Raw genomic sequence first — 21,967 nt, 5'->3', positions numbered from 1 at the left:
TTGGTTCACAGCCGGAATGCGGGGTTATTTTAAGAGTGGCATGCAGTTTAAGCCTTTTTGTTGCTAGAACAAGCATTTTATAGTCAGAAAGCATTCCGGTCGCTCTTTTCGGACTCATGAGGGATTTATTGTCTTGTCTATTAATGCTATTGGCCCGGAACAAAGCAATTCGTTTGCTTTGTCATTTAACTGGGCCCACTCTGGCTTTAGTTCCAACCAAATTTCGGTCATACATAACTGCCCTATGTTATGGAACCTAATTGTGTAGACATGAAACTCATGGTCTACCCGCAAAGCACATTGTGATAAATTAGCTTCTTTCAATTCTTCAGAATAATCCGTATAGCTATCCGCCACATTCTCGTAAACTATCTTAAGTTTAACAAATGCGTCCGCTTTTGCGGTTTTAGGAGATCTTTGTGAAAGACTTATTTCACACTCAGTAGCTAATTTTTCGAATAATGAGAGTGCATCCTCGCTTTTAACTTTTAACTCGTTGATTAATAAATTAGCCATTTTACCTCACCTGAATCTGAATTATCTGAATCTTTGGGATTTTAGTAAGTGCTATATATTATCACGGTTTTATAGTCTTATAGCTTAACACAAAGGGAATTTAGCCAGTTTAGCGTTACAGTACTTTGTTCCTGTTTTTACGGTTCTGGTCTAGTTGATAGCTAGGTATTATAGTTAAAGTGGATTCACTTTTCATAACTATGATTTATTCCTGCTCCCTTATTCCAATCAATTTGTTTTAGCATTAATGGTGGTTAGTGCTGTCCTCCATTTACAAGCCTGGCTGCATGCACCTCTGTGAGTCTGCATTAGTATTTGGGCTTGTTTTATGACCTCCCCCCCGCTTGAATGGTAGGGTGGAGTGGCCTCTATTTTGAGCCCCTGCTGTTCTGCCTGACTCTACCCTTCCCCCGCTCATGTGGCTAGGTTAGAAGTGTTTAGAGTGAGGAGGCAACAGTAGGCTGGTTTCAGTAAGTTAGCTTGAGATGGGCGGGCATTTTAACCTGGTTGAAAGTCAGGAGATAAATGTACGTGGCCTTTGCCTTTGAAGATTTAACTTTAAACATGTACTGTTGATACTAACGTTTAAAACTGATCGATGCTTTTTAGCCCAATCTCTCTCTTTTCGGGAGATCAGTCAGTTTGCCGTACTGGCTAATAAACAAGTTAGTCAGTCAGTTAGTTAATCTATCAGCTCAGTGGCCATTTTTGCCCTGTTCCTGCCTGCTCTCATCACTGCCCCTCCCCCGCTCATGGCTGGGTGGTAGTGTCACAGTGGAAGCTTGGCAGACAAAAGGCTAATGGTTTTTAGCAAATTAGCTTTGCATGGCGGCCATTCAAAGCTAACCAAACGCTGAGTACCATACTCAGCGGAACAGGTACCTGTCTTGCTTTTTATTGTGTTTATATTCTATAACTTACTTAGGGAATACCCTGAAGAAGGCAACTTGTTGCCGAAACATTGGAAAAATATATTTTTATGGCATCGTGACTACGAGCTGTGCCTGTGCGGCCTCTTTCATTTTTAGTCTATATTCTATAACTTAGCCATTCATAATAATAATAATAATAATAATAATAATGGATTTTATTTATAACGCACTTTATATTCGTCAAAATCTCAAAGTGCTACAGTTCTCACAGATGTGTACCCAGATAGTGTAGGCTATTTTATACAAGCTTTAATCCTTGCTGATAATCATGATAAAATGGCACCATGTTTTTCTACTCTGTCTGTGTTCATAGGAGGGCTGTGGGCAGTTCAGAAACCCGTCCACCAGTGACTTCATCGATGGGGAATCCAAGCTAATAGAAAATGCAGGCTTTTTAGTCCTGAAAAGTTGCAATGTGAAAATGGAAGCCATCGTTCTCACGATAATAAAAATCTAAAATATTGTTTAAAAAGAAAATCAGCCTAACGATGATGTCAATGGTTCGAAGTTAACTATGGAATTGTGCGTTTTTTGTCTGTCAGTGTACTCAAAATCCCCAAATATTCTGCCCAGGTCTCGTGACATCACTATGACATCATCAGGTATGATAGTAAATCTGGATCATATATTAAATGTGACCTGCTGTCGCAAATAAGCCCATATATGGAGATCCCTGATGTCATCAATATTAATATATGGATATATGTCAGAACCTGTTCTGACATTCAATATGTTGATCCTTGCCCATCCGTCCTTCCTCGATGTCTCGCTTTTGACTGATACCTGTCCATTTAAACTCTAGAAGGGCCTGCTGCCCCAAAATAATTAGTGCAGCCGGCGAAAACTAGAGTTGTTAACAGGCCCGAAAATTAAGTCCCGGCCCTAACTGGGCCCTCCCTCATCAAACCCTGTGCCCCCACTGCCACCCTTAGATCTCCATATATGGAGCTGACCTGTTCTGACATTCCATGTGTTGATCTGACCTCATCAAACCCTGTACCCTGTACACACCTGTACGCCCTCAGGTGTCATACTGGTACTGTATAGGCCTATTAACACACCTGTACTCCCTCAGGTGTCTTACTGGTACTGTATAGGCCTATTAACACACCTGTACTCCCTCAGGTGTCTTACTGGTACTGTATAGGCCTATTAACACACCTGTACTCCCTCAGGTGTCTTACTGGTACTGTATAGGCCTATTAACACACCTGTACTCCCTCAGGTGTCTTACTGGTACTGTATCAGGCCTATTAACACACCTGTACTCCCTCAGGTGTCATACTGGTACTGTATAGGCCTATTAACAATTTACAATGTGAAGTTGTCATTTCAGCGTTCTGTTCTGTTCTGTCCGTTCTGTTCTCAATACAAATCAATTCAGGGCTTTATTGGCAGCATGAGAAAACATTGCGAGTCAAAAGGCAACCGAATTAAGTGCGGTGGCGCCACCTAGTGGATATCTTCTTTTTGAGTGGTTGCCACTCTAACTTTATTGGATCATAAAATACATAGTGACTTAGACAACACGTCTGTGTCCGTTTTATGGACTTCTCCTCTGCTTTGAATACGGTCCAACCCCATCTTCTCCTAAAACGCCTGTGTGACCTGAACGTCAGTAGTAATGTCATTCTGTGGATTAGGGAGTTTCTGAGAGAGAGACCCCAACGAGTCTGTATTAATAACACTCTGTCTGACTGCCTTGTCCTAAACACTGGCGTTCCACAGGGGTGCGTTTTATCCCCTCTGTTATTTTCCCTATACACAAATGAGTTGAAATACAACAACAAAGAGTTCTCTCTCATAAAGTACGCTGATGACATGGCCTTGGTTGCCTGCCTGTAGGACGTTTCCCGTCCCTCCTACTCCCAGCACATTGACCGTATTGCCACCTGGTTTGACCTTAACACTTTGATTGCTACAAGATCTCGTCAGGCCTATTTGGATGTTGCTACCGTTTAACATTGCACAAAGGCCTTGTTCGGGGGCCCACAGCAAAATGTTCTCTTATAGCGAGAATCACACGCATACATCAAAAGAAAGCTGAACCTGTCCACTTCAATTTAAAAAATACATTTTGATTTTACCATGTTCCATTCTGGAGATATTGACCTTTTTGCAACACCTGCATTTGCCTGGAAGTGGTTATCTTGAACAGCGAGCAGAGTTATGGATGGTTTAAAGTCAGAGACATTGACAGGCAGATATAAAATTGAACCCAATAAATATCCTATACATCCTATACACCGAATGAAAGCCCTGAATGTGTACTTTTACGAGGAAAAGAGTAAACATTGATCCCATGTACAGTTAGACAGTAATTGGTTATTGAATGCAGCTTGTGCCCACCAGATAACTTCAGAGAAGACATGGACGTGAACTCCTCAATATTCACAAAATAAGGCCTATAGCGACATATAAATACTATATACCGTATGAAACAGAAGACTCTCTGCTTTCATAAGAAAAAAACTTCTACTGTAGTAATAATAAAAATCACACCCATGTGAAGTGAGTGGTGCAACTCTGTCCCATATTCTGTTCTCTGCTTATTCAATACAGCTCGCTATATACGGACTGAGGCAGAAAGTCATGTAAACCTTTTATTTACAGTTTGGTCTGTAAACTTCTACTGTAATAATAAAAATCACACCCCTGTGAAGTGAGCGTTGCAACTGTTCTGTACTTATTCACTACAGCTCGCTATATACGGACTGAGACAGAAAGTCATGTAAACCTTGTATTTACAGTTTGGTCTGTAAACTTCTACTGTAATAATAAAAATCACACCCCTGTGAAGTGAGCAGTGCAACTGTTCTCTACAGTTGCGCGGTGCAATGGTAGAGAACAGTTGCACCGCTCACTTCACAGGGGTGTGATTTTTATTATTACAGTAGAAGTTTACAGACCAAACTGTAAATAAAAGGTTTACATGACTTTCTGTCTCAGTCCGTATATAGCGAGCTGTAGTGAATAAGTACAGAACAGTTGCAACGCTCACTTCACAGGGGTGTGATTTTTATTATTACAGTAGAAGTTTACAGACCAAACTGTAAATAAAAGGTTTACATGACTTTCTGCCTCAGTCCGTATATAGCGAGCTGTATTGAATAAGCAGAGAACAGAATATGGGACAGAGTTGCACCACTCACTTCACATGGGTGTGATTTTTATTATTACTACAGTAGAAGTTTTTTTCTTATGAAAGCAGAGAGTCTTCTGTTTCATACGGTATATAGTATTTATATGTCGCTATAGGCCTTATTTTGTGAATATTGAGTTCGGGTCCATGTCTTCTCTGCAGTTATATCTGGTGGGCGCAATGTGCAATGTAACCAATTTATGACAAACTGTACATGGGATCAATGTTTACTCTTTTCCTCGTAAAAGTACACATTCAGGGCTTTCATTCGGTGTATAGGATGTATAGCATATTTATTGTGTTTATTGTTATATCTGCCTGTCAATGTCTGACTATAAACCTTCATAACTCTGCTTTTAGATGATGATGATGATTGCCTCATTGTCTTGATCGCAAAACATTGGGGGGGGGGGGGGTTCATGGGCACATTGGGCAGCAAAAGTCTTGATCCGTACGGCTATAAAAAGTCCCATTCCACCGTTCGGTTCAGAACTATAGTATAGCGGTGAGACGCGTTGTCATCAGCTGATTTTGTTTTTCAAGCTAGTATAGGGAAACATGCCTGGGCATGCACGTTGGGGGCGATGGAGAAAAAAAAGCTTCGGATCACAACACCACGGTTTAGGACGCGGAAAAGTTCGTTATACATTACACCCGGGTCGATTACGTCCCCGATGCGTTCATTGCGGTCTTATCACTACAATTATAATGAATAAAAAAGCGTTACAATCACACGTCCGAGCGATCTCCGATTATGACGGCTCTGCATGGCGATACGTGATCCACCAACGGTAGACTGTCTTTTGTCATGGCGGCCCCTCTCGATACTGTAGTTCGTTTGTTAGTTCGTAGTATTGTAGGCTCGGGGATCGTTTGGTCGCTACAGTATGAAGAAGGAAACATGCATCTGTCCATGTGTGTTGCAGACGTTATGCAATATGCAATGCAATGCCGATCGGATCCGGTGCATATGTGTTTAGGCAGCGTTCCGTTGATTATGTTTTTTTCCGAGAGCCATCTCGCAAGATCCTCCTTCTGGAGAAACAGGAGGGGAGGGGGGAATCGAGTACTATAGTGTTGGGTAAAAGCCAATAGGTGGAGGAAAGCCTGGTGAGGCGAGGTTAGGTGAAATTTGATTCTTTTCACACACCGACTAGATCGGCATGGGCGCGTCCATTTTACAATGGCTTCTACACGTAAAGCGGCCCGACCTCCTGTTTTCAGGAGGGGAGGGGAGGGTTTTTTTTTTTTTCTTTTTTTTTTTTTGATCACGTGAGCGGGACTAAGCAGCAATGATAGGGTGATGGTTCTTCATTGTCCGGGTGGGTAAAAAGATGAATGAAAGTATGCTATAAAAAAGTGATTGAAACGTATGGATACGTGGTTCGCACCGGACGTTTGATTAATTGATAACGTATTGATACGCGATTAGCGTTGGCTGTGTTAATGTCACTAAGACCAAGGAGCTGTGTTTGGGAGGGGGGGCAGGAGCAGAGGGTTCAGGGTCCATCTTTAGGCCTGTTACTATGAGTGGGGAGGAAGTGGAGCAGGTCAGTGACTTTAAATATCTGGGAACGACCATAGACAATAAACTCACCTTTCAGACCAATGCAGATAACATCTACAAAAAGGCAAGGCAGCGGCTTTATCTTCTCAGGAAACTGATACGTTTTACTGCTAGTAAACACACGCTGACCATGGTCTATAGATCACTCACTGAGTGTTCTCATTTTTAACATCGTGTCCTGGTTTGGGAATCTCTCAGTTAGAGATAAAAACAAGCTCACCCAGGTAGTCAACCAGGCAAGTAAGATCATTGGAGACAAACCATTGCAACTTCAGGACATATACAACCGCTCCATAACCAAAAAATAAATTCAGATTTGCAATGATTCTACCCACCCTCTTCGCTCTGAATTTGACTTGTTGCCATCGGGCAGGAGGCTTAGGGCAAAATTAGCTAAAAAGAAGGGTTACAAAACTTTGTTTGTGTTAATACTGCTGTGGACATTTTAAATAAGAAAATGTTTAAATAGTTCACCTTGTCCCCACTGTTCGGTTATTTTGACCAGCCCAAGATACAAGCAGATTGTTAGAGACTAATACGCACAGTTGTAAACTAAATGTCCCAATAATAGCTTATCTTTGACGAACTCAAACGTGCTTTCTATAGGGTTTTTATTAATTCATTATTAATCAAACACATATAACATACATTCCACGTTCTGTTCACACTTCCCCCAACACAAGATGAATTCAGTACCCTGGAGCTTGTCCTATTGGTCTGGTTCTACCCTGCTCTGATGGTTAGGAATTATAGCTACTATTAAACACTCTAAGCTGACCAGAATCGGCCCTGCCTCAGGACTATCAGATCTTGGTACAACTTAGCTTCCTTGTTGTAATGCAGACTTAGTTCAGTGATATGTGTATCACTAAGTGGTTTTAAATCTTGGATAAAACAGAGGGAGAAAAGGACAAAGAATATACGTTCAATTACCCTTCTGATTAAACAATACAAGTTATTAATAATGCACAATTATATATAGCATTTAAATTACCGCTGGCCTCTGCTGGCTTCTTGCGTCATGTTACGATGGTATGGTGATTGAATCTGGGGCTATCATTGTCTCTGTCAGTATATTAAACACCCAGAGAACTCTAGGATCCCTCCCATTGCACATCTCTAAGCCAATGGAAAGCCACCATTCTTTCTGCCTTCCTCTCTGTGAGAGAGGTTACCAGTGCAGCCAGCTTCCTGTGCTGCACTGCTGACCTTAGGCTAGATTAAACTGTTAGATTATTACAGATATTTATCATTAGGCTTTTTACCAACCCAATATATGATGGGTTATTAGAACACATTACTCAATTGAAAGGAATTAAAGATAGTTACTTCATCCTGCATTGACATGTCCTACTATTCACACTCCTCTGGGAGGTGTATATGTATAGTTTATATGTATAGTGTCATTATATAGATATGTTCTAGTTACGTTCTTAGCTTACGCATGTTTCTTGATAAATGCATTTTATATATGTGATGTATTCCCATGCTTTTTTGTTCTTGCTTAATGTAAGTCGCTCTGGATTAAGAGCGTCTGCTAAATGCCTAAATTGTAAATTGTAACAGTGTAATTGTGTCTGTTAGTTTTTACATTCCAGCGTTCAGAATGGCACAGGTCATGGCTTTTGCCATCAGTGAGATCAACAGAGACCCCAGCCTGCTCCCCAATGTGACTCTGGGATACCGTTGCTATGACACATGTTTAACGCTTGGAGTCGCAGTCCCTGCAGCGTTGTCGCTGATCAGTGGGAGAGAGCAGCAGTTTACACTGGATCAGAGCTGTGTTGGGTCGCCTCCAGTACTTGGAATTGTGGGTCCTAGTACCTCAAAAAGTTCTATTACCGTCTCTAGAATATTAGGTGTATACAGAGTGCCCATGGTAAGTTTCCTATCCTCTTTCACCATAGCCTATTTTATTTAATTTTGCTTACTTGGCTATTTCCAAATCTATAATATGATAAATATTAAATTTGGTATATTTGCCGTTTGAAAGACATAGAACATAATCTGAAAATGCATGTTTTCCCTGCAGGTTTAGTTTAGCCTAATGTTAATGCTACTGCTTTGCTACTGAAAATAAGTGTCCAGCAGAGGAACAATATCTATTCAGGATCATTTACATATAACACATTGACAATGCCCCCTTACTGAACTGTTCTGTTTCTGACAATGCACTGACAATCTACTGAACTGTTCTGTTTCTGACAATGCACTGCATTCTACTGAATTGCCAATGGAAGTACATGTAAAGTTCTCAAACAGCACATCCGAATCTCTCTGGCCAGCATCCTCTCCACAGTATTTGTTCTGGCAGCTTTTGATATTACTATTAGTAAATAAACAACATCAGGAAGAAGCAGGACTCAACCATCAGGATTCGAACTCCATTCTTTTATTGTATATGTCATCACACCGGAGAGAGACTAGTGTCTCCCTCCAGAGCTTCCCCCAGCACTCCCCACACACATGTCCCACACATATTTTATACTTTCAGCAGTGTACAGAGTTTCAGGAGTAACAAGAGATGGTCATTCCTTAAATGGACTATATTCTATAGTTAACTCACACAGTTTGAAATAGGTTTACATGAGTCGGCAGTCTCTAATGAGTTTGTCAGTGAAGAACAGGTGGTAATTAGAGTGGTAAGTATCATCTACTAGTCGGCTACATTAAATGAATCAATACCATAGTGTGTATATGCATTTTCGCCACCACATATTGGAAAGAATCATGTTTGTACATCTGGAAATGTTTGTCTTTACTGCAGATAACCAGTTCAGATTAAAAAAGAAACCTGGGCACAGTATTGTGCATTTTTGCAATTAAGGAAATGATTGCCAGCTACAGTAGGCTATTTCCACTATCTTCCTATGCTACATTGAAACTTATTGAGCTTTTGACAGGATAAACCAAACGGTTTCAGAAGCTGCTTGTTGGGCATCTAAGCACATTATGCATATACATGGATGATCTATCGTGAATTAAATAAGTGCAATACAGGCTGTCTTATAGGTAACTATCATTAATCACCTTATGTACGCTTACAGCGACCGGGAGCCAATAGAGGGTGCGGAGAAGGGGGAGGGAGGGGCAGCGACCGAGAGCCAATGGAGGGAGCGGAATAAGGGGGAGGGGCAGCGACCGGGAGCCAATAGATGGAGAGGAGAAGGGGGAGACGTATGAGAATTTTGGCTGGTTGAAGACCAAAATGAGGCTTCATTCACTTCATTCTGTTCATAAAATGAACAGATTATCAGGTGATAAAGTAAGTGGTTAATACTAAGTTGACATCAGGCCATACAACCTTTTACAATACAATAACAAAAATCTTGTTCAAAACTTGTGAAAATAACTGACCAATTGGGCGGGCTACTTAAGCTCACTAGACTGCATGCTCTTCCTGCCTTCCTCTGCATATGGTTCCTGGTTGTATGTGATGTTTTTTACCACCACCACCGGTGGGCTCTGTTATTTAAGCTCCTCATGGGGGTTTTATTGTATATATGAGCAGTCAGGGAACCTCAGTGCAGTTGCTGCCGGCCGTTAATTGGGCCGCCTCAGCATCACGCTCTCATTCACATGATTCACTCAGCCAATCACACACTCACTCCATCTTCATACCGGCTACTTTAACCGGAGGTTTGCATTCCTCCTCTTGCTTGCTTGCTGCTGCTGCCGTATCAGCGTGCTGCTGTATACAAACCTGCTGCTCACCCACCTCCACCCCAGCTACCACCTGTCGTTTTGGATCTACTGTTTAGGTATGGGGGATTAAGAGTCCCTATGGTCGGGACTGATGCGCTTGATCTGAGTACCTAAAAAGCAGATCCAATACATCGCCAAACCATAATAAATATATTGCTCATGTTATTCAATAAATGAGTACCACAGACGAATAACAGTCTAAGGTGGCTTTTAGACGAGGATGGTGTTCATAAGAAACGGGAAAATAAAGTATCGTTTGCTGGGGTCCTTTTAGACGAGAAGGGTGTTCTCAGGAGGTGAAAACGCATCAAAGTGAAACCACCTCCCAGAGTGGAAATATTTGAGAACGCCGTTTTATCCCTTCTCCGTGTAAACAGGCAAAACGGTGAATCCACAAAACTTATGACATCATGGCTCACATTGGCTCGCAGCGCATATATTATTACATTGATGCAGAGCCATATAATTATGATATAATGGAGTTCCTGAACAAGCCTCCCTCCTCGCCTACAAAGCGCTGCTCATCAGCGATGGTGAATGTAAAACCATGATGTAAATAAAATGCCTTAATTGTGATAGGTGGCAGCCGCGGCAGCAGCGTTTATGTAGCCTAATGTATTATAAAATATATAACCAATTCCCGTGGCGCACTCTGCCTGCATGCTCTGGGCTGTCTGTCACCACCATCACCCTCCCTGTGAATGAAAATAAAAATCCAGTCCCCTCCCCAGGTGATTAAACAAAAAGGAATCACCCTCCACTATTAACCTATTAATTAACATTACATTTACCTCAGTATTATTTATTCCTAACTTTAAGCTGGTAGCGTTTTTAATATGTGAGAAAATAAAGTGACCGCAAAAATCGCGAAAAACTGTCTGCTCTGAGGCTTGAACTCACGGCCAATGCAGAAAATGGTCTCGTAGTCTAATACCTAACACAGCAAGCTATGTAAGTCATTGAAAAGTGGGGGTTGAAGTGTGTACTTGTAGTGTGTGTTGTAGTGTGATTGACACGGGGAACAATGAAACTGTTTGCGTGAAGGAGGAGCTGGCTCTTCTTCTTGTGCATAACGTGGGTGACTGGTCTATTTACCGCCACCTAGCGATATTATAGCGTTTTCATAAAGTGTGCGTTCTCGTGTAAAGGGTCAATAAAAACTGAGAACGCAACGGGACTTTGCCGTTTTATCTGGAGATGGTCGCCGTCTAAAAGAGGCCTGAGTCCACACTATTGATCCATAATATATAAATGATAGATAAGGGTTCAGGACACCGAGGCCTTTTCGTGGAGGGGTCAGTCTGAAATTTGGACTTAGACTGTTTTTCGTCTGTGGTACTCAAATATATATTCCATCCATTCTTGAGTTGTCCTGACTGAACTATCTCCTTGCTCTTAATGTTTTATGTCGGTGCTTAATCGTGCCGAGCAGGGAGAAAATCCAGCAGACGCACTGTTGAATACCTATGATCTAGTACGTTACAGAATAGATATTTTGTATTTGTTTTAATTCTGTTTTTCCAGATAAGTTACTATGCTGGTTGTTCCTGTCTGAGCGACCGGACTCAGTTCCCATCCTTCTTCAGAACAATGCCAAGTTTTGTCTTCCAGGTGAACTTCTATAACAATAGATGTGTTGGTATCTAATAGTTCATGTTTCAGAAACTGGAATACTCAAACCCATGGGGTGGGCAACTTTGATGTAGGAGAGGGCCACTATATTTCTACACTCACTCCAGAGGGACACTATATTTCCACACACACTCCAGAGGGAGACTATATTTCCACACTCACTCCAGAGGGCCACTATATTTCTACACGCACTCCAGAGGGGCACTATATTTCCACACTCACTCCAGAGGGCCACTATATTTCCACACTCACTCCAGAGGGCCACTATAGTTCCACACTCACTCCAGAGAGAGGGCCACTGTATTTCCACACTGACAAGCCAGAGGGCCACTGTATTTCCACACTTAATCCAGAGGGCCACTGTATTTCCAAACTGACTCCAGAGGGCCACTGTATTTCCACACTCACTCCAGAGGGCCACTGTATTTCCACACTCACTCCAGAGGGCCACTGTATTTCCACACTGACTCCAGAGGGCCACTGTATTTCCACACTCACTCCAGAGGGCCACTATAGTTCCACACTCACTCCAGAGAGAGGGCCACTGTATTTCCACACTGACAAGCCAGAGGGCCACTGTATTTCCACACTTAATAGAGGGCCACTGTATTTCCAAACTGACTCCAGAGGGCCACTGTATTTCCACACTCACTCCAGAGGGCCACTGTATTTCCACACTCACTCCAGAGGGCCACTGTATTTCCACACTGACTCCAGAGGGCCACTGTATTTCCACACTCACTCCAGAGGGCCACTGTATTTCCACACTGACTCCAGAGGGCGACTGTATTTCCACACTCACTCCAGAGGGCCACTATATTTCCACACTCACTCCAGAGGGCCACTGTATTTCCACACTCACTCCAGAGGGCCACTATATTTCCACACTCACTCTAGAGGGTCACATTGCATATACTGTTGGGTAGAAATATCTTATCTCCATTCTAGCTCAACACGCGTTGCACTGCGACACGTTTTGAGTTTGGGATCTTCTATTTTAGCTATTCTTTAACAGACTCCTGAATTATTATTTGCTATTTTTGCTAAGATTAATTGGAATCCTGAAAAGTAGGCCTAACATTTTTATTTAATTTCAAATGCATTTATTTATACTTATGTTAACTTAAATTAAACGTATACTTACATTCAAATGCATTGGACATAAAAAGACAATTGAAATTGTAATTATGCTACTAATCTTGACCATTATAGATGTAATTAAAGCGGGTCATGTTTGCATGTTTGGAATTGTAACTGCTGAAATCAATAATATAACAGTATTCCAATATTAACCTGCAGGCCACATATGTGAACACGGGGCCGCATGTGGCCCCTGTGCCGCCGTTTGCCCATGTACTGTATGATCTAACCTAAGTACATTTCCGTCCATTGTTCGTCCACTAAGGTGCGAGCTATGCTCCAGACTATGAGGTGGTTCGAGTGGACGTGGGTAGGACTGTTGTTCAGTGATGATGATGCTGGCCGTGACGCCGAGCAATTGTACCACTCTGGCCTGGACCAGTCTGGTCTGGGTTGTGTGGCTTATTCAGAGGCTCTGCCCTTCCACAATGACCTGGATAAACTCCAGAGGATTGTCTCTGTGATGAATAAGTCCACAGCTCGTGTGGTCATTATGCCCTATATGTATAATGTCTTGGATGAGGTTTGTGTTACGATACATCTGTGGAGGATGTTAATTCAGGGATTCGTAATTAGAAGAATCTAAAATGAGAATGTATTGAAAGAAAGACATGCCTTTCATTTCTTTCGAAACGATGAACAGGTGGTTCAGCAGAATGTGACAGGTCTGCAATGGATCTTACCTGCCACTGCAACTTGGTGGGAAGACGGTTATCTCGAATCTCCTCACTACCTGCCGTACCTGAGAGGCACCCTGGGTTTTGCCATCCGTCGTGGAGAGATACCAGGTTTCAAGGACTTCCTGTTAAAAATACGTCCTGACAATGACCAGGAGGATAACGTAGTAAGTATTTTTGTTTAATTTTATTGTATATTTATTTAATTGTATGTCTTTAAATGTCTCAATTAATTGAATACACAGGACCACAATGGACACAAGCCCTTAGGACATGTTGTGTTATCCTTTTTGCACCATTGTATAATTGTACCATTGTAGTATCTGCAAACTGTGAATGAAGTGAATAATCAATACATTCATTGATTAATTGTATTTACAGGTATTCTTATGAATTAATTGTGTTCTTTCAGGTGAGGCAGTTTTGGGAACACACATTTCAGTGTAAATTTTCACCCCTTCCACCAGAGTGGGTGGACGCTGGTGGAAGGGTGTGTACTGGACAAGAGGACCTGGCAGAAACTACCCTGTTGAATGTGTCTGACCTCAGGCCAGAGTACAATGTGTACAAGTCTGTGTATTCTCTGGCCCACGCCCTCCATGACATGTTGCAGTGTGTGCCAGGAAGAGGGCCTTTCCCTGGGCACAGCTGTGCCACTTTGCAGACAATACAGCCATGGCAGGTGGGATATTAATTCAGCTAACCTGTAGGATTCTTTTTATTTATTGTTTATTTGCACATTTAAAAACACCACATTTGAAAGAACAACACATTATTAGGTTGTGCAGGTGAGACTTAGAAAACCATGTGGGGTTTATAAAGTTAGACCGGCAGCTGCCGGAGTAGGTGGATGGATTATGACAGCTCCGTTCCGCTGCTCTGTCGGTCGGTTCGGCAGCCGCGGTCCAGCTTCCGCAACTGCCGGTAACAGCCGCGGCGGTGCCGTGGGGGGGTGGAGGAGCAGCATGTGCTGGGGGATTATGACACTCGACTGCCATTCACTTCTGCGGCAGTGCGTTTGGTCCAACATGCGTTGCGTCGTGCTTGCGGTTATGGTTAAGGGTTTGGGGTAGAGTGTCAGACTGATGCCACCGGGAAACACTACCGACTGCCGCTGGTGTTCCGCGGCACATGCCGCTGCCGAAAAATGCACTTGCACTCTCTCCTACATTGAAGAGGCTGACTTTTGAAGGTGGTCTGTATAGGGGGCAGGTGGTAATCACATGTTCTTCTGAAGGTGGTCTGTATAGGGGGCAGGTGGTAATCACATGTTCTTCTGAAGGTGGTCTGTATAAGGGGCAGGTGGTAATTACATGTTCTTCTGAAGGTGGTCTGTATAGGGGGCAGGTGGTAATCACATGTTCTTCTGAAGGTGGTCTGTATAGGGGGCAGGTGGTAATCACATGTTCTTCTGAAGGTGGTCTGTATAGGGGGCAGGTGGTAATTACATGTTCTTCTGAAGGTGGTCTGTATAGGGGGCAGGTGGTAATTACATGTTCTTCTGAAGGTGGTCTGTATAGGGGGCAGGTGGTAATCACATTTAAATAAAATGCACGTTTACAGCTGTGTCTTCTTGTCTAGAAATGCGGTCATGCCTCTCTTCATTATGCAATAGTCACACAAGATGCAGAAGTCTTCCTCACTCCTAATTCTCAACAAATGTGGGTGACATTATGAATATGGTTTTGTTCAAAGGCAATGCATAATGTAAGGGGTAGAGCACATGATTTAGTAATGAGGCTGGTGGTGTAAGATAGCAACTCAGCAACAGGAACACCCCTTGCACAATGCTTAAATCCCCAAATAGTGTGTAGCGTGACTTGGGCACATAATACGATCCTTAAGTATGTTTTTAAAGTCTCTTGCTCTTCATGATTCTGCTCATCACCATTTCTAGCTTCTCTATTACCTGGAAAAGGTCAACTTCACCACATCTGGTGGTGATCTTGTATACTTTGATGAGAATGGTGATGCTTTACCAATCTTCGATATATTGAACTGTGGCTCCCTGATGGAAGCACAAAGATTCACAACGTAGGTGTGGTCAAGATGACAGCCTCCGGAGATGAAGAATTCACCCTCGATGAAGACATAATCTTCTGGAACTTTCAATCTGCAAAAGTAATTTCAGCTTTCTAAAATTTTTAATTGAGCTCATGATGTGAATGAAATTTATATTTAAACTGATCATTTTTACTTTCCTCTGTAGCCTCCTCGGTCGGTGTGCAGTGAGAGCTGTTCTCCTGGAACCCGTGTGGCCAGAAGGAAAGGAGAACCTGTCTGCTGCTACGACTGCATTGCTTGTTCTGAGGGAGAGTTCAGCAATGAGACAGGTAGGGTTACATAATGTAGCTACAGTATATGTACAGAAGGTTATAAGAAGATACGTGTCTGTCCCTTTAATCTTGTCCTATTTGTTAGACTCTACAGAGTGCACCAGTTGTCCAGAGGACTTCTGGTCCAGTCCCCAGCGTGACCACTGTGTCCCTAAGAGCATTGAGTTCCTGTCCTACCATGAGTCCCTGGGAATCTCATTAACAACCATCTCATTGCTAGGAACATTTGTCTGTGCTATTGTCCTGGGGATCTTTGTTTATCATAAAGAGACGCCCATGGTCCGCGCGAACAACTCAGAACTCAGCTTCCAACTCTTGCTTTCACTCAAACTATGTTTCTTGTGCTCACTCCTGTTCATTGGTCGGCCCAGACTCTGGACTTGTCAGCTCAGGCATGCAGTATTTGGGATCAGCTTTGTGCTGTGTGTCTCCTGCATCCTGGTAAAGACTATGGTGGTGCTGGCTGTGTTCAAGACCTCCAAGCCTGGTGGTGCAGACATCATGAAGTGGTTTGGTGCAATACAGCAGAGAGGAACAGTTCTGATTCTTACTTCAATCCAGGCAATAATCTGCATAGTCTGGCTTGTGTCTGCCTCACCAACTCCTCATAAAAACACACAATACTATTCTGAAAAGATAGTCTATGAGTGCAATGTTGGATCAACAGTTGGTTTTGCGGTGTTACTAGGTTATATTGGCTTACTAGCACTCCTCAGTTTCCTCCTAGCATTCATGGTAAGGAATCTTCCAGACAACTTCAATGAAGCCAAGTTAATTACTTTCAGCATGTTGATATTCTGTGCCGTGTGGATAGCCTTCATACCAGCATATATCAGTTCTCCAGGCAAATATGCAGATGTAGTGGAGGTGTTTGCTATTTTAGCATCTAGCTTGGGCATTTTGCTGGCGCTGTTTGGACCAAAGTGTTATATAATCCTTTTGAAACCTGAGAAAAACACAAAGAAGTCCATCATGGGTCGAGATGCTACCAAGACGTAGAATCACAAATTAAATGTCAAAACAGATTATTTGTGTGTATTTTATGTATATGGATATATCGGATTTCTGATGGTAGAAGTTGATAGTAGATTAAGTAGAAGATTCAATTACTACTACTACTACTACTACTACTACTACTACTAATATTTAGTTTAAAATAATGAACTGGAAAAGAATATATATATTTTGTAATGTGAAATAAATAGCTGATAACCTTGTTAGTAATAGAGTCAGTTTTCTACCATATTAAACTACATCTAGTCAGAGATACAAACATCTATTATCTGGGATAAAGGAGAAGTTGATTACCCTCCCTTAGAGGCTGTTTGTTGATGTTAGAGCTATATTGACAATAAACCATGTGCACCTCTCCATTATATGTGGGTCAAAATACTAAGTATGTACAGTAAGAGGCAAATTATGTATCGGTTTTAAATTGGCAAATATAGCCTTTGTGTCAAACAGCATTACTTTGTGAAGGCCTCTGGTTTCAATGGGTTAAAGCTGCTTTGATTAATATTGTCAAAAACATATTTCAAAACATACAAGAGATATTGGACATTTTTCAACATTTGATTGATTATGCAAAAAACATTGTGATTATCTTAAATAATTGCGATTAGGCGATTATTTAATTAATACATGTGAAGATTGAACATTGAACAAAATGTCTATAACAGTAATATTCAGTTCGGTGACGATAGGCCTACTGTTCTCACCACATTTGGGATAAGCCGCTTTGTAATTTGTAATTCGTGCTTTGTAATGACATTGGCATGACTCACATGCTGATGCCGTTTAGCTATAATGAGTTAATAAATCATAGTCTATAGAACAGGTACTTGTCTTGCTTTTTATTGTGTTTATATTCTATAACTTACTTAGGGGATACCCTGAAGAAGGCAACTTGTTGCCGAAACGTTGGAAAAATATTTTTTTATGGCATCGTGACTACGAGCTGTGCGGCCTCTTTCCTTTTTAGTCTATATTCTATAACTTAGCCATTAATAATAATAATAATGGTTTGTATTTATAACGCACTTTATATTCGTCAAAATCTCAAAGTGCTACAGTTCTCACAGATGTGTACCCAGATAGTGTAGGCTATTTTATACAAGCTGTAATCCTTGTTGATAATCATGATAAAATGGCACCATGTTTTTCTACTATGTCTGTGTTCATAAGAGGGCTGTGGGCAGTTCAGAAACCCGTCCACCAGTGACTTCATCGATGGGGAATCCAAGCTAATAGAAAATGCAGGCTTTCTAGTCTTGAAAAGTTGCAATGTGAAAATGGAAGCCATCGTTCTCACGATAATACAAATCTAAAATATTGTTTAAAAAAAAATCAGCCTAACGATGATGTCAATGGTTCGAAGTGAACTATGGAATTGTGCGTTTTTTGTCTGTCAGTGTACTCAAAATCCCCATACATGGGGAAATCCCATTATATTCTGCCCAGGTCTCGTGACATCACTATGACATCATCAGGTATGATAGTAAATCAGGATCATATAGTAAATGTGACCTGCTGTCGCAAATAAGCCCATATATGGAGATCCCTGAAGTCATCAATATTAATATATGGATATATGTCAGAACCTGTTCTGACATTCAATATGTTGATCCTTGCCCATCCGTCCTTCCTCTTCGATGTCTCCCTTTTGACTGATACCTGTCCATTTAAACTCTAGAAGGGCCTGCCCCAAAGTAATTAGTGCAGCCGGCAGCCAGCGAAAACTAGAGTTCTCAACAGGCCCGAAAATTAAGTCCCGGCCATAACTGGGCCCTCCCTCATCAAACCCTGTACACTCATGACACTGCCCCCGCTGCCACCCTTAGATCTCTATATATGGAGCTGACCTGTTCTGACATTACATATGTTGATCTGACCTCATCAAACACTGTACCCTGTACACACCTGTACGCCCTCAGGTGTCTTACTGGTACTGTATAGGCCAATTAACACACCTGTACTCCCTCAGGTGTCTTACTGGTACTGTATAGGCCTATTAACACACCTGTACTCCCTCAGGTGTCTTACTGGTACTGTATAGGCCTATTAACACACCTGTACTCCCTCAGGTGTCTTACTGGTACTGTATAGGCCAATTAACACACCTGTACTCCCTCAGGTGTCTTACTGGTACTGTATAGGCCTATTAACACACCTGTACTCCCTCAGGTGTCTTACTGGTACTGTATAGGCCAATTAACACACCTGTACTCCCTCAGGTGTCTTACTGGTACTGTATAGGCCAATTAACACACCTGTACTCCCTCAGGTGTCTTACTGGTACTGTATAGGCCTATTAACACACCTGTACTCCCTCAGGTGTCTTACTGGTACTGTATAGGCCTATTAACACACCTGTACTCCCTCAGGTGTCTTACTGGTACTGTATAGGCCTATTAACACACCTGTACTCCCTCAGGCGTCTTACTGGTACTGTATAGGCCTATTAACACACCTGTACTCCCTCAGGTGTCTTACTGGTACTGTATAGGCCTATTAACACACCTGTACTCCCTCAGGTGTCTTACTGGTACTGTATAGGCCTATTAACACACCTGTACTCCCTCAGGCGTCTTACTGGTACTGTATAGGCCTATTAACACACCTGTACTCCCTCAGGTGTCTTACTGGTACTGTATAGGCCTATTAACACACCTGTACTCCCTCAGGTGTCTTACTGGTACTGTATAGGCCTATTAACACTAGCGCGTCGGAGCGGTCAGGCTGACCGATTTTGAAATTTTGAAGTGGATTTTCTTTGCCCATGAAGTCCTGAGAAAGTTCCCCTTGCATGACTTTTTCTAAATGTTCGATTCAAACCATCTCTGTTTTTTTTCTTCATCTGAAACGTTTTGGAAATATGATTTTAGACATAATTCTACTAAAATGTCTGCTCTTTTTCGGTCCGTGGGACCGCTCTTAGAGCCCTCACCCTTTCTCCCCCACAAGCAGTGCTGTTCACACCTTCCTCCCGGCTGAAGACGGGCATTGTTCAAGCTAATGTGTCATTTGCATTCCAACTCCACATGTAGGCAAACTTACATTACAAACTTACATAAACTAAATGTTGTTTTAGATGTTATATTTGTTATATGCGGTTTGCAGAAATAACGATGTCTGACTTTATTTCTCGAAACGGAAAAAGAAATATGGTGTGTGGTATTGTTTCCACCAAGCGCATAGCTCAATAGATATAAATACATGTTGACTATACACGCCATCTTTAGCATAATTATGTTGGAATAATAAAGTTTATAGCATTGTGACTGAGTTGTGCATGACATTTCCTTTCCTTGGAGAGAGAATGTTTTGCCGATGCGATTTTTTTTTCCCAGGCCGTTTTCAATATACCCTGAGCTGTGGACCTCTTTCAGCTCAAAGGCTGTTTTCAATGAAATGACTTGTGTATAATATGAATAAATGCTACATCCTACATTGTGCATAGTTTCTGTACCATACCACACCATATCACGTTCCTATGTCGCGCATATTCATTTCATATATCAGCGCATCAAAAATATGGTGAAATATGGTGTGTTGACTGACTGGCGTATTGTTTCCACCTATCTATTGAGCATAGCTAAATAAATACATGTTGACTATACACGCCATCTTTATTATTATTATATTTTCTATGTGCTTTAGGCCAATTAGGCTACTTTTCACCTCCAGTATTGGAGGTGTAGCCTACACCTGTGTTATACACAAGGTGTATAGACTACAGTAGCTTTATTTAAAATGAATCGGAATGCACCTGCCTGTTGCAATTGCAACCAGCCATTTCAAAAAGACATTTAAATAATGGTCACTATATGAAAGCTGTGAGGGTTCTTTTTAGCACAGACAAGGCCAGGAAGCCCATGTTGGAGGTTGTTTGCAAGGCACTCACCCAAGAGGTAACTAACCCTATATTTCCTTTTTTTATTACCAATAAATCTGTTTTGGGTCACATGATTATCTCGCTCATATATTAATAAATGGACACACACACACACACACACACACACACACACACACACACACACACATATATATATATATATATATATATATATATATATATATATATATATATATATATATATATATCAGTGGTGTATTCTTATTTTCTATTTTGTTTGGTTTTCAGAGAAAAGCAATGGTCCAGGACAAGAATAGTCCCCTGCAAAAAAAACCCACTTTGGAGAACATTCAAATGTTTTCCTGGGGAGAGACTATGAAATGGCTTGCCATAAAGGCACCTGTCACAGACTGTTGCCTAAAGTCTATGTTTCCTTCCCCGGAAAGCATCAGGACCCACAGATCTGTTGGATGTCTTAGATGTAGACGGTATACAACATATTGTACATGTAGCCACATCATAATTTAAATCAAAATCTAATTACTACCGTAAAATGAATATTTCCAAAATGTAGAACCCCTGTGCTATTTCCGACTTTTCCACTGATGTTGGGAATGTGCTTAGGGTGAAACAAAATCTGAAGCATCCCTTTAATTCCAGACATTTCAATTCTTTCAGTATTCAAACAGAGGAAGAAGCTGAGGAACATATGAACAAAAGAAAAGGCATGACAATTGCAATCATGCAAAACACAGCATCCACAGCCAAAGTGAATTTTATTCAGGGTTGCATAGCCATCTCCATGTGGAAACAAGCACAAACTCCCTGGGTGTCTGTCAGTCCAAAGTAACATCCAGGCGCCTCATTGATGAGATAAGAAAGGGACTTGTAAAAACATTGAATATCTGGAAGGACAAAATAGAGGTGAGAGGCTTACTCTGAAGTTGAATATGGCACTGATAATGGGGTAGTAACCATAGTATTAATAGCAAACTGTAGTTATATTATTAACTTATTCCATAGTGCTTCTATATTATGAAGATCAATAGCAGCACAATGTATATTAGTTTCTAACCTGGGGCGAGAGAGATGATTGTACCATGTTCAGGTTTGGAATTATATTTCCACTTTCAGACACAAGAACCATCGCCTGGAAAGGAGATGACATTTTCTTTGACTTGGGACAATGTTCAGGTGAATTATAGTTTTGTCGGTCATATGAGATTGTAAATTAAATTATGAGTTTGATGATGGTTGGTCTCAAACTTCCTGCCCCAATATGCAGAGTTACACTATGACTACCAACAATTTCATCCTGTTCTCATGAAAAGCATTATTCTTCATGGTATAGTATAGTGCTGCATCATAAGACAATATAAATATCCACCAAGAAATTACTATAATAATAGAATTCATTTCAGATCATGCAAGGAACAGCCCAGGCAATAAAGTTCTGCTATGGGCA

The sequence above is a fragment of the Electrona antarctica genome, assembly GCF_951216825.1.
Source record: "Electrona antarctica genome assembly, chromosome: 11".
NCBI classification, from domain to species: Eukaryota; Metazoa; Chordata; class Actinopteri; order Myctophiformes; family Myctophidae; genus Electrona; species Electrona antarctica.
The sequence above is the reverse complement of the archived record's forward strand: the minus strand, read 5'-3'. Positions refer to the sequence as shown.